This window comes from Ostrinia nubilalis, chromosome 26 (genome assembly GCF_963855985.1).
Source record: "Ostrinia nubilalis chromosome 26, ilOstNubi1.1, whole genome shotgun sequence".
Taxonomy (NCBI): domain Eukaryota; kingdom Metazoa; phylum Arthropoda; class Insecta; order Lepidoptera; family Crambidae; genus Ostrinia; species Ostrinia nubilalis.
Genome location: NC_087113.1, coordinates 7,613,510 through 7,627,766, shown reverse-complemented (window position 1 = coordinate 7,627,766; position 14,257 = coordinate 7,613,510). Strand labels below are relative to the sequence as shown.

At 38.0% G+C, this 14,257-nt stretch overlaps 1 protein-coding gene across 1 annotated transcript in view; it reads right to left on the bottom strand.

The window, feature by feature from the left end:
• The window catches only part of LOC135084437 (nephrin-like), a 271,506-nt gene that overhangs the window by 142,409 nt on the left and 114,840 nt on the right, over nucleotides 1-14,257 (bottom strand). The window lies entirely within an intron of this gene.

Here is a 14,257-nt window from a genome sequence, read left to right as displayed (position 1 = left end):
GCAATAGGCTCCGAAAAAAATTTCTTTCACGATTTAGAATCCTAATTTTTTTCTATGTAGGCTATAAAATATTTTCAAAAACTTTAGTCCAAAATCTTTGATAAAATTCGACGTTTAATAAATAAATTAGTGTTGTCGCCACAGTCGTTTCCGCCCGGAAGTACAATTTGCCGCCGCTAGAGGGCGACACCGAGACGTCATTCGAACAACGAGTGGCCACTCGATCATTCCTTGTCGAAGCGTCGAGCTAGTAACACTCACCTTGTCTTGCTGAAAGCTATTATTATTTAAAAAAAAACAAAGTACAATTATTATTTTTATAAGTGATTTTTATTTTAAATTGGTAATATTGTAAAAGAGTAAAGTATCATTTCAATTATTAATAAATATGATTTCACTATAGAAAATTGAGCTATAATAATTATTACGATGGTGAGATTGTGTAGGTAATGTAGCTAAATATTAATAAAAGTGTTTTTGCAGAATATTGGTGTTTGAGTTGATTTACATTAGATAACATGTTAATACTTTTTTTTTCAGTACGATTTTAGTAGGTACTTGTTTTCCAGAAATTCTACGATTTAACTAAACTTCTAAAGTGTTTATATTTTATGCATACCTAATTTATTAACTTCTAAAATATACATAATATATCCTATTGATAGATGACGTGCTTCGTATTTTATTAAAATTATTACCTGACTAGGTTAAAAAGGTGTGGAATGTTATTTTGGAGATAACTTGGTTGATAGAAATATAGAGAGATGCTAAGTAATGCGCTGAGTTCGAAACTCAGTGTCGTATTAGAAATTCACACACACAAAGAAATCAAATTATTTGCTCATTATCCGTTGCGGTATCAGTATTCAACGTTCGAATAATCTTTAGTACTATGCAAGCAATATAAACTGTTTACATAATGACGTCGCTACTGTCATCATTGCTTTCACAAGCAATATGTTCCAATTTGTCCCTTGTCACCATTTCCCTTTAGTTTCTGTGATCTGTGCTTGTTTCTAAGTTGATATCAATGAAATATTCCTTAGTACTTTTGATTTTAATTTTTTTTTGACACGTGTTTGAAAAATCAAGGTCAGATTACAATAAAATAACAAGTGAAAACGTAACATTGCATTGCAACTCGCAATTTCGCAATATTGATGAGGAGATTCCATTGAAAAGTCTGTATTCATTCCTAGGATTCCCCTAACACCATCAAATTCAAGAGAATTCAAGAGAGTGCAGTTTCCCATCTCATGCTTAGGGACCACGGTTTAAAATAGTGTGGTTGCATAGAGCCTGCAACGGGCAACCGCGTGCGCAGCTGCTCATACTAATTTTCGATACAAAAGCAAGTGTTGGCGCCCTCACGAGTTTTAGCGGAGTTCCATATGGTAGCGGGAGTAGACTTAATGGAAATCTATGCTTTTCCGACGACCAGTTGTATGTGGAATACTCCAGAGTATGCGCACACAATAGCCTGGTGATTTTAGCACCTGAAGGAAAAACAAAAAAACATTGTTTACAAAGAAATCTGCGGCAGGTGTAGTGTTTTAATTTTGTTTTAGAAAGATCTCATAATTTTGTAAGTATTCAAATATTTAAACATAATGATGTGTAGATTTTATATCAAAAAATATAATCATTTAACAAAATTAATTTTCTTAGAATATTTTAATTCTATTAGAACCATTTTCCACTTCATCGCAGAAGAAGTCGCGGGCAAAAAGCTAGTATGAAATATGTAGTATTGCCCGCGGCTTCACCCGCTTGAAATTTAGTTTGTCACAGATCGTCATAAATTATAGCCTATACATTGTTATTCTGGTCGACGCCAGGGATGGATGAGCGTCGCTGTCGCTGGCGACAGGGTCTTCTGGTTCAGGGTTCATGGCGTAGGTCTCAGGCAAAATGAAATCCACTCGTACAAATTAATAAACTCAGTGTATTAACGAAAATAATTACACACAGCACTAGAGTCGTATCGGAACTGAGTGAACCAAAGGTCTTGCGATAGGAACGTCCGACCCGAGTGATAGTTGAACACAGACTGCCTAGTACTGCTGTACTGTACTGTAAAGTTTCATCAAAATCTGTTCAGTAGTTTTTGCGTGAAAGTGTAACAAACATCCAGACATCCACACAAACTTTCGTATTTATAATATTAGTAAGACTAGTAAAAAGTAAGATAGTAAGATGAATTATTTTAGTTATTTGTTTACTTATAATAATATTTATTTATTTATTTCTTAGCTCTGTCTGATAATGGATCTGGAGGAGATGCAATGGCCACCTCCGTAACAAAACAATAGAACCATATGGAGTTTGGGCTTGTGTGATTCGCCTTGACGAATATTTCTTATCCAGGGTCCGATGATGGAGCTGTAAGGGGGCAGATTTATTTTTCACTATGTGACTGTCTTTATTTTGTACTTAATATATATTTTACATATTATACCTATTCGTGTTTCATTATAAATCGAAATATAAAAGACTTAATAAACTCTATTAAAAATTTAAATTAATTAATCAAGTTTGAATACCTCATTCTACCTTAAAATTAATAACTTAAATCAAGTCTTAATACGGTCACGGCTCAAGATTTTTTTGTCCATTTCAGCGTTCTTTTTACTCTTTTGACGTTGCGTTGACAGCTTTTACCTAAATTCGCGCGGAATATTTTTGTGAAATGGCTCTTAATAGCGTTTGATAGATAGTTTAGAAATAATCGAGTGAGATCACTTCCACCTTGCACCATGAGTAAGTTTAAGCAATTTAACCAACATTTTATAGTTTGTTTTTTTGAATTTATATTATTATTTACTTTTTCTAGATTTAGTCTTCAAATTAATCTTCAAAAACAGTTTCTCTCTCTTCTGTACAATTTGGAGCTAAATTAGGATTTTTTTACAAATGTCAAAGTTTTTTTTTCTCATAGCTTAAAGTCATGTAATTTTCCCGCTTTATGCCGTTCTGGAACTAATGACATGGAGCCTTTTTTTACGAAATTCTAACATAAAAAAACCGGCCAAGTGCGTGTCGGACTCACGCACAAAGGGTTCCGTACCATTGATTTATGAAATTAAAATTATTATTTTTTATTTAAGTTATTAGTATGCAAGATTACGCGGTTATAAGCGGTTTACGATTTACGAGGTATTAAAAAAAAACTACTTACTAGATCTCGTTCAAAACAATTTTCGTTGGTAGTTTTTATAGTAATGTACATCATATGTTTTTTTTAGATTTTTCATTTTCTTATTTTAGAAGTTAGAGGGGGGTGGACCAACTTTTTTCCACTTTGGAAGCGTCTGTCACGCAAACTATTCGGTTTAGAAAAAAAGTATTTTAGAAACCTCGATATCATTTTTGAAGACCTATCCATAGATACCCCACACGTATGTGTTTGATGAAAAAAAAAATTTGAGTTTCAGTTCTAAGTATGGGGAGCCCCCAATATTTATTATTATTTTTTTATTTTTGCATCAAAATCTTAATGCGGTTCACAGAATATATCTACTTACCAAGTTTCAACAGTATAGCTCTTATAGTTTCGGAAAAAAATGGCTGTGACATACGGACGGACAGACGGACGGACGGACGGACGGACGGACGGACGGACAGACAGACATGACGAATCTATAAGGGTTCCGTTTTTTGCCATTTGGCTACGGAACCCTAAAAAGTGAGTTATAAACTCTAACTAAAGTAATATACCTACTTGATACGCGCCACGAGATTCATCAAAAATGGCGCCTTCATACTTTTTAATAACGCACCAGATCGTACATTATGTTTTATTGCAAGGTCAGAGTTCACAGACTTTGACTTTTACAGTAGCGACCTCTAGGAGGACATGAACTTTGCATAAAGCGGTAATGTGTGAAAGTACTAAGTTTGAGGTATGGGAGGGGTGACATTGACATAATGACGTGACAGAGCATACAATTCTGAAGCACATCTGAAGTTTCGTTGACGTTTGACGTCTTAAAAACACCCACCCATACCTCAGGTAGGGATGTTATGGATATGTAGTTTCGGTTATGGATACGGTTACAGATATAGGAATAATATTATACCGGTTTCGGTTACGGTTCCGGATATGTTTTTATTTTCGGATATCCGAAAGTTTCGGTTACGGTTACGGATATCCATAACATCCCTGACCTCAGGCACTGACTTAGTTAAACGCTAGACCTGGTTATTAAACTTTGAAGTCATATTATTATCAAGTCACGTCAAATGTCAGGCGGCATATAAAATCTGACATTATGGTAACATGAAAAATGATATTCATTAAATCAAATTAATGAATAAAGTAGCAAATCGAACGAGTCATTATTTATTGTAATAATTAAAGGAAACGTCACCATCAATCAGACTAAATTGACTTGAAGATGGAAGGTGTAGGGTTGGCAAAAAAAGTTTTACCATTAAAGGACGTCGCACATTTATCAACCCGGAAACGGATCGTAACCGTATCAACTCGAGGCGGTCAGTATTATTTGTGTGAAAAGAATACTGACCGCTGCAACGAACACCTCTATCCACAACGTACCGTAAACAAACTGACAGTGTACCACTGTCTAACTCAGTGTTTTTCAATCTGTGGGTCGCGACCCCCTGGGGGGTCGCCAAGCCTCTATAGGGGGGTCGCGAGAGGTCGTAAAAACTACCTCAGTAAAAAAACAGTAAAGATGCATAAATGTTGTATGGATTGAAATATTCGATTCCTACAACATCTTTGTTACATAACCATGAAAAAAAAGCGAGCGGTCGGGGGGTCGCAAAATATTTTTTCATACTAGGCGTCATGAAAAAGGTTGAAAAACACTGGTAACTAATCCATTGAAATGTTAAATTAACTGTAACTAAGTACGCAGTCATTTGAAAGCATTATGATTAACAAAGGCCTATAGTTTGCATTATACCAGGCCTGTTCATCTCCGCGAGTTTACATCGAAAACAAAACACGCACGATGGCCCACCTACAGGGTACTATTCGACAAGGCCTCACATACGAGCGAACATTGACTCACGCACGCGTATTCTTGTGTATGATGGAAGAAAGTAAAGAAAATGGTGTACTAAATACTGTGCAGTATTTAACTGCCTAAATAATAATAAAAACACAGAATGTACTTTTTTAAGTTGCCTCAAGACACTGAGAGGTAAATAATTAGTTAATATTATTCATGATAATTCATGCTAAATCATGTATTTCCTCCGCCATTTTCCGCAGTTTGGCACCTCACGTCACATCATTTTACCGAAGTCAGCCCTATAGCTTCGGCGCAGTGCCGATCACTGACGTTTGTCAACAAAATGGTGCTTGACTCTTGAGACAGGCTAAATTACACCATATTGTTAATAACATTGAGCATAATTTTTTTTAAATACCTTCGCGAAGTAAAACTTCTGTACGTAGTACTTATTATTATTCTGTGATTATACTGACAGATTTATGATACAACACATTGTACTGGTGATTTCGTTTTGAATTTTGGGTATAGGGAATAAATATTTCAAAGCTTTCATGAAATTAATTTTGCAGTTGCGATCTTTTGTTAAATGTAAACCATTTTATCTATTCGGATTTAATTTTACGAGTAAATGGGAACCATGGCGAGTACAATATTGTGATTAAGCCTATTGTTATTCCATTTTAATGGATTGTGGAATATTAAATTTTTCTAATAATATTTCGAAATTGTACCGTATCTTTTGCATCGTTCGTTTCAGCCGAATGACGTCCACTGCTGGACAAAGGCCTCCCCCAAGGATTTCCACAAAGACCGGTCCTGCGCCGCCCGCATCCAGGCACCTCCCGCGACCTTCACCAGATCGTCGGTTCACCTAGTGGGGGCCTGCCCACACTACGTCTTCCGGCTCGTGATCGCCACTCGAGAACTATTCTATCCCAACGGCCTTTCTTTGTCTATCTTTTGTATATTTCTTCCTTTTTTCCTTTCTTATCTTGTGTGGTGTAAAGCCTGGTCCGTGAGCACGTAGAATCCCGTCCAATGACCCCAAGCTACCCATCCTTATCGCTCGCGCGTAATTATATTGCTGTCGCGACTGTGCGACGCGCGCTCGCAGTGACTGTGCGAGTGCGACAGCAACATAATTACGTGCGAGCGACAAGGAGGCAGCTTGGGGTCATTGGACGGGATTCTACGTGCTCACGGACCAGGCTTTAGAATATATTATTCTATAAGTATTCGGATAAAATATATCTATTAAAACAAAAACTTCCTTCAAAATCTTTACCTCGATAGTTTTAAGTGAACTTTATTGTAATTCGTTTTTTAATTTAATACTGTTATCGTGATTAAAAACACCTCAAAATACTTTTTGAAAATTATAAATAACAAGAGAAATGAAATGATCAAATCTTAATTTAAATTTCACCAAGTTCTGTAATCTTTAAAAGATAAATTTTTCGCTCTTTTTGAGATCTTTTCTTCTGACAGTACATAAAAGTCGTTTAAGTTAAAAATGGCGACAGAGTAAGACGTGATGCGCATGCTAAAAACGCAAATGGTTCACAACAAGCTAATGGTGGTAATTCTGTTTTATTTTTACTAGATTATCCCACAGCTGGGCGAAGCCGCGTTAGGTCTTGTTCTCACGGCAACTTCCCGTTTTTTTTGCAGGAATTCGTTTAATAATATAAAGCCCGGTCTGTGAGCACGTAGATTTTTGTCCAATGACCACAAGCTACCCATCCTTATCGCTCGCGCGTAATTATACTATTGCCGTTGCGACTGTGCGACGGGTGCCCGCAGTGAGTGTGCAAGAGTGACAGCAAAATAATTATGCGCGAACGATAAGGATAGGTAGCTTGGGTCATTGGACAAATAATCGCACGTTCATAATCAAACCGTCACTATACGAAATTGGGAGAAATTGAGTTAACAACGCCATCTATCAGAGCTCCGCGAAAAGTGCATGCTGTAAAAATCCCACGCTTAAAACTCAAATAGTTCGGCAGATATCACTAGTGACGTTATGGAGTTTAATGGGGAAACCGGCATATGTTGTGAGTAACAGTGACACGTTTTTAGTAGTGACGGGAACTGGACGGGCACGCCGTGATAGTTATGTGGACTCTATGTTTAAAAACGTCATTTTTAGCATAAAGACGCTTTTACTCCAAATCATTAAGATAAGTCACAATAAAGTAATACGAAAAACGCCTTAAAACAAAAAGTGACAATAATTTCTCTTACATTTTTAAGAAGATTGTTCCATCACTTCGTAGAATATTGTGTTTATCCAAATTGTGTAATATTAAAACAACAAGAAAGATTTTTAAATGATTAAAGTAGTTATAATTTTTTTTAACAGCTAACAAAAATGCCACCAGTCAATCCAAACACTAGTAAAATCAAAGAAATTATCAAGGTAATTACTACTTTATCTAGCGTTTGTGGACTATTTATTTATTTATTCGATCACCAACAAGGTTACATTGAGGCTTCACAAAAGTAACTATAAAGAAATGAAAATGCCTTGGATTCGATCGAGATCTGAGCAGTGCTACAGTCTCTCCAACAGTGCCAAATTGACTATAGATACATCGAAGTGTTGAAAGGCTTGTACGAAAACGCCACAATGTCGGTTCGTCTCCAGGATCAGGACTCGAAACTCATCCAGTTGCAGCAAGGGGTGAGACAGGGAGACGTCATAATATCTCCGATACTGTTCAACACCGCCCTGGAAGTTGTTTTCAAGCTTCTGGACTGGAGCGGATTTAGCATAAATATCAACGAGTACATCATCCACCTTCGATTTGCGGACGATGTCGTAATCATGGCTGAGACTGTGGAAGATCTAGGCATAATGCTCGATGGCCTAAGTAGAGCCTCTCAACAAGTGGGCCTGAAAATGAATATGGACAGGACAAAAAACATGTCAAATGTCCATGTAGTATCCACTCATCTGGAGACTCTACACTCGAAAGTTTGTTGACAATTTATGTATACCTGGGACAAACAGTCCAGTTACGTAGGTCCAACTTCGAAAAAAGGTCAATCGTCAATCCAACTCGGCTGGGCAGCGTTCGGGAAGCTTAGTGATATTCTCACGTCCGAAATACCGTAGTGCCTCAAGACAAAAGTCTTTGATCAGTGTGTTTTGCCAGTGATATTTTATGGATCTGAGAGGTCACCCAAAAGGTGATGGAGTGTGCGATGCTCAGTTAGTTTCCCTACGTGATTGAATCAGAAATGAGGAGATCCACAGGAGAACCAAAGTGACCGACATAGCCCGCAGAATCGCTAAAATCAAGTGGCAATGGCCGGGGCACATAGCTCGCAGAGGTAATGGCCGCTGGATAATGATCCAGAATTTAAACCTATTTCTCTGAGCCCTTTTCCCATAAAAATCACTATCTAGTTCGTCAAGTTCATCGAAGTCATCAAGTTCTTGTTGTTTAAAGGCTGCCTGAACAAAAGAGTACCTTATTTTCTAAGAAGTTGATTTATGTGATGTAATTTTATAGTAATTTCATGTGTGTAACGTATTTATTTCTGATCGAGAATTTACATTTATTACTGTTACCATAGGTACCACTTAATCCAAATTATAAAGTTTTAAGTTCATTAAAATTACTGATTTTTCTATGTTAGTTTTATTTAATAATAATCATTTTTTAATCTTTCATCGTCAAATTTATATGAAAATAGTGACATTTCTACCGGAATTAATAATACAACATTAACGTGTTTTTAATTGAAAACTGTCACTGTCTCAATTTTAGTGGAAAAGTGACACTATTTTTAGGGAAAAAATTAAATCCCAACTAATATTATAAATGCGAAAGTAACTCTGTCTGTCTGTCTGTCTGTCTGTCTGTTACGCTTTCCCGCTTAAACCTCGCAACCGATTTTGATGAAATTTGGCATAGAGATAGTTTGAGTCCCGGGAAAGAACATAGGATAGTTTTTATCCCGGTTTTTGAAACAGGGACGCGCGCGATAAAGTTTTTCTGTGACAGACAAAATTCCACGCGGGCGAAGCCGCGGGCGGAAAGCTAGTATTAAATAAACCATTATGATAATTTGAAAGATAATTATATTCCCGTAAAAGCCAAACAAGCCACTACTGGTATTTAACAAAAAACAAAACATTTAAGAACATTTTGCACACTTTGCAAAGGTTTTAAAATTTGAGTATTTCAAATGCTTTTCCTGAAAAATCGACTTTTTTGTATAGTGACAGTTTGATTATGAACGTGCGAATATTTACGTGCTCGCAGACCAGACTATAGATGTGATTTATACTAACTATTCTATTCACATGAACATCTATGTGCTCGTTGTAGACGTAGTGTAGGCAGGCCTCCTACTAGGTGGACCGACGATCTGGTAAAGGTCGCGGGAAGAACCTGGATGCGGGCAGCGCAAGCCCTTAATTATAGAAAGCCTTTGTCCAGCAGAGGACGTCATTTGGCTGAAACGAACGAACATCTATATAGTTGTTTGCAGTGTCCCGCAAATACCCGAAACCGAATTGGAATCTGAATTTCAAACACACACTTATGTCCAGTTTTGCGGGATCCTACATTACTGGGTCCCGCAAAACCGGATTGCTATAACCCGACTGCAAATAGAAGGTTCATTAACTCGTTCAAAGCCAAGCCCCCTAGGACGTAGGAGTCGCCAGTTAAATGCAGAAACTCCCCGAAATTCGAATTTTTGTGGGAAATTCGGACCGAAACTTTCCATGCGGGCGCATAAGGCCCCAGGCTTTTGCGGGTTAAACGATGTTCTGTACATGTTAACCCTCTCAAGCTCGTGGTGTATTGTTCTTATGGGATCAAGATACGTCATGTAACCTCAAAGTTTGACTGGAGAATTGTGTAAAACTACTATAGATGTCCCACACTGAACCGTCTCAGCTGTGACATTATAATAATAATAATAATAAAATCATTTATTTGCAAGAACATGGTTACAGATTGGTGTTAATTTAGTTAATTCCAGCATATTCTGTCGCATGCGACGTGCAAAAGTTCTTGTTCTTAAAGTTATGTTAATTATTATTATTGCTACATTTAGTCTTAGATTTTACATATTTTTACAACTCAAAATATTTATTTTACTCGTAGTTGTTTTTCATATACCATGACAGTAACAATACAATAAATACATGTCAGGAAACAAGATTTGAATTGCATTGTTAGGAGGGCGCTACTGTTAATACTGGATTATTAATTCCGATTATTTGCATGTTGGACAACCATATAATTGATTAAATTTACATTCAATACTAGGTTGTTAGTTTTTATTTTCGCCACTGTCTTGACGTTTCAAAATTTCGCTACGTCTTCCGGCTCGTGGTCGCCACTCAAGAACTTTCCTGCCCCAGCGGCCATCAGCTCTATGAGCTATGTGCCCCGCCCACTGCCACTTGATTTAGCGATTCTGCGAGCTATGTCAGTCACTCTGTACTCAAATTTTGCATAGGGGAACCTTTTAGGAAGTAAGTGCTCGGGACGGGATTTTGCAAAATTCAACCCTAAGGGGGTAAAACGGGATACACGCGTACGAAGTCGCGGCCAGACGCTAGTTTTTTTTTATTAAAAAAATCACACTAGTTAACATCTTTAACACCCTGTATAAATGCGTGAGAGGACTCGATACCGATTCGAGTAATCATTCGAATATTGGAAATAACGATGATCTCGATACCATTCAATCATTCGTTTAAGGAACGTTTGTATGGGTTGAGATTCCATCTACTGCGAAACCTTAGAAGGAGACCCTTACATTTAATTAAATATACAATGACAGGAGTAATTGGCGTGTCCGGGAAGGATATTTGTTTGTCAGACATTTTCCTTATAGTTAGGATAAAGTAAATTTTGTTATTCTAGGAGCAAATTTTTGGGACAGACATATTATATTACGGTAGTTACCATTTAGGTAACTTGTCAATTGACCTACTTTTTATGTGCTGTAAATGAGACTCTCCATTTTGTATGGCAAAGGGAACCCGTAACGTCAATTTATAGTTAGGAACTCAATTGTTGTGTTTGTCTCGAAGCGCTGGTAGGGCAAAAAAAGAATGAGACATGTATAGGCTCCTTAAGAGCGTTTGACGATTTGTAAGTACCTACTAATTTAATTAATCTATACAAATAAAGATTTTGATTTGATTTTTTAAATTGACTAGCGTAATCAATACATCATACTAAACCTACCATACTCCTCCTCGAATATCTTGAGGGCTCTTTCCTACGGCGATCCATTTTTGCGGGATCCCCGCAAAATGACCACACAAGTGTGTGTTTGAAATTGAAATCCCAAATCCGAATGGATCGGTTTTTTGTGGAGCACTGAAAACGGGATTTTCCTGTGAATGTTAATATTAAAGACGTACATTACTAAACAGGATCATGTAAATACAGTTCCTATAAAAAACGGGGTGTCTCTAGTTGTAATGTGGGCGTGATTGTATCGAAAATGTACCTTAAACCGATCGATTAGTGTGTCCCATTTGAGTATCCAGCCCAACACTACGTATCGAATGGATCCAACTTTGTATGACCCACTGGTACTACCTTACCAGAGAACCAGAGTGACTGACATAGCCCGCAGAATCGCTAAAATCAAGTGGCAGTGGGCGGGGCACATAGCTCGAAGAGCTGATGGCCGCTGGGGCAGGCAAGTTCTTGAGTGGCGACCACGAGCTGGAAGACGTAGCGTGGGCAGGCCTCCCACTAGGTGGACCGACGATCTGGTGAAGGTCGCGGGAAGTACCTGGATGCAAGCGGCGCAGGAACGGTCTTTGTGGAAATCCTTGGGGGAGGCCTTTGTCCAGCAGTGGACGTCTTTCGGCTGAAACGAACGAACGAACGAACTACCTTACTGTTATTGCGCCTTGCCAAAACCTATAATCATGTTTATGACAACGATGTAATGTCCGTATCACGCACGAATCGTAACGTTCCGCTCGGATTGTACCCATCGTAAATCGATTCCGGACCTGAGTCGAATAACAATCATCGATTATGATTCCGATGTATCGAAAACGTAAAGTGGGTGACTTGTTGTAGCATCTACAACAGTGAATGGTTATGAGGTTCACGTGTATTTATTGTCATGTCATCGATGTATACCAAATACCCTTTATTTGGGGAGAAAGTTGTTTGTATTCAGAGTAAGAATATTACTGTGATGCAATCCGAGATTATTACCCTAGAAGTTGTTACCACTAAAGAAGTTAGCACTTTGATCATTTATCATTGCGAGAAGGGTATTATAGTTACTAGCGAATCTCCATTTCTAGAATTGACCATTTTGGCATTACAAGTTATATAAGAAGAAAGAAAGAAGTTAAAGGTGACTGAGTCTGACTGACTGACTGACTGACTGACATAGTGATCTATCAACGCACAGCCCAAACCACTAGACGGATCGGGCTGAAATTTGGCATGCAGGTAGATGTTATGACGTCGGCATTCGCTAAGAAAGGATTTTACGAAACTCCACTCCTATGGGGGTAAAACAGGATCCAAGCGTACGAAGTCGCGGGCGGCCGCTAGTCGTGATAAAAATGCCACAAACCACGAAGTAGAATCTATTTTTATTACCAACGTTGCAACCGTTTGTCAGGAATGCCTAATAGCCTATACCATACCCCATGGATGCTAAGTACCTTTCACTTAACTGCACCGTGAGCTGGACGTCCAATCTCCCATAGAATGCAGTGCGATGATTAACCTTTAACCGACGACGTGCGGTCTCACAGACCGCTCCGGTTTTTGAAATTTCTAGATTGCAATGTTCTACTTACTCCTGTGTCCCGAGCGTCTCAGTACCTTCGAGTTTAGTTGCCCAAACGCCATTACAGGTAGTGGTTACATCTACGAGGGCAGTTTTAATAAGATAATTCGATTTAAAGTTCAACAGCGGTCTGTGGGACCGCACGTCGCAGACTACGTGACTTTTTTGTACCATACTGAAACTTACGTTTTTGTTTTAGACGACTCATTTTTCGTAAAAATGATGGATCCTGGGCCACCACAACCTAAGTAAAGACATTTCCTAATGATATATTGATATTTGAACATAATATTATGTAAAAAATAGTAGTCTGTAAAAAAATACCGCGAAACGGGCGGTAAAGCAAACAGTGACATGTATTCTAGGCTCTGACATGCCAAATCAGCCTGATGTCATTGCACCAGCTGCAAAAAAGACGTACATTTTAGTCCACCTAAATTGAAAACGAAATTATCTTACAGGTGTTACCTATGATACCGAAAATGCTTGGCATGTGGTAAAAAAAATGTCATGATTGTGCCTCATGTTTACCCTACGTCAATTTTTTTTGTGCATGTATTGTTTGTACGTGTCATTTTTTTTTAATCATTATGTTCACTATATTTAGGAAGGACTATAGTTTTTCTTGCTTTTATTAAAATTTACAAGTTATATAGGTATTTTTGAGCTCTAGTGTAATTTCAATTAAATTAAGGGTCAAAAAAGTTTTTGCCATATTTAAATAAAAAATAAACATTGATTCCTCGAAAATTATACGTATGTTTATTTGTAATACTATAATGTTCTCAAAAAATATAAAACCAATATACTTTTATACAAAAAATGATTACTTTTTGAGTAAACAGTATAGCGGTCCCACAGACCGCACGTCGCAGACGGCGTGACAAAAAAATCACGTCGTCGGTTAAAGGTTAATAAGGGAACACACATCTGTAATTTCACTGCGCTGGACCGTGCCGCCAATTTGTTCGTACACTGCATGCGGTGAAACATGCTGCAGCAATATTGTTAGTTAGGGCTCGTTTCCACGGAGACATCCCGTTTTATGCAGGAACAGTTTTTGCAGGATCCCGTTTAGTAGGTATACGTCTATACGTTCACTGGTTCACACGTTCCTGCTTGCAGTGTCCCACAAAAAACCGATCCGTTAGAATTTGTATTTCGAGTTTCAAATGCACTTGTCCGTATTCCCAAAAGATGCTTGCTTAAGTGAAGCAGCAAATTGAACGCACAGCGTTGAATAGATCTCTGTGATTGGTTCGTGTATCACCTTGAGCGTCCACGTCTCTGCGAGACCTCATACTTAGTAACGTTTGTGAATACGGGAGACTGTGTGTTCACACGACAGTCCTGTTTGGCGGGATAGTGCATTTCGCCTACTTGGTAAAAAGTAAAAGTAAAAAGTTATGCAGTATAGGTTAGTGTCCGTGACTTCCACTCGGCATGGGGCACACTGAAAACCA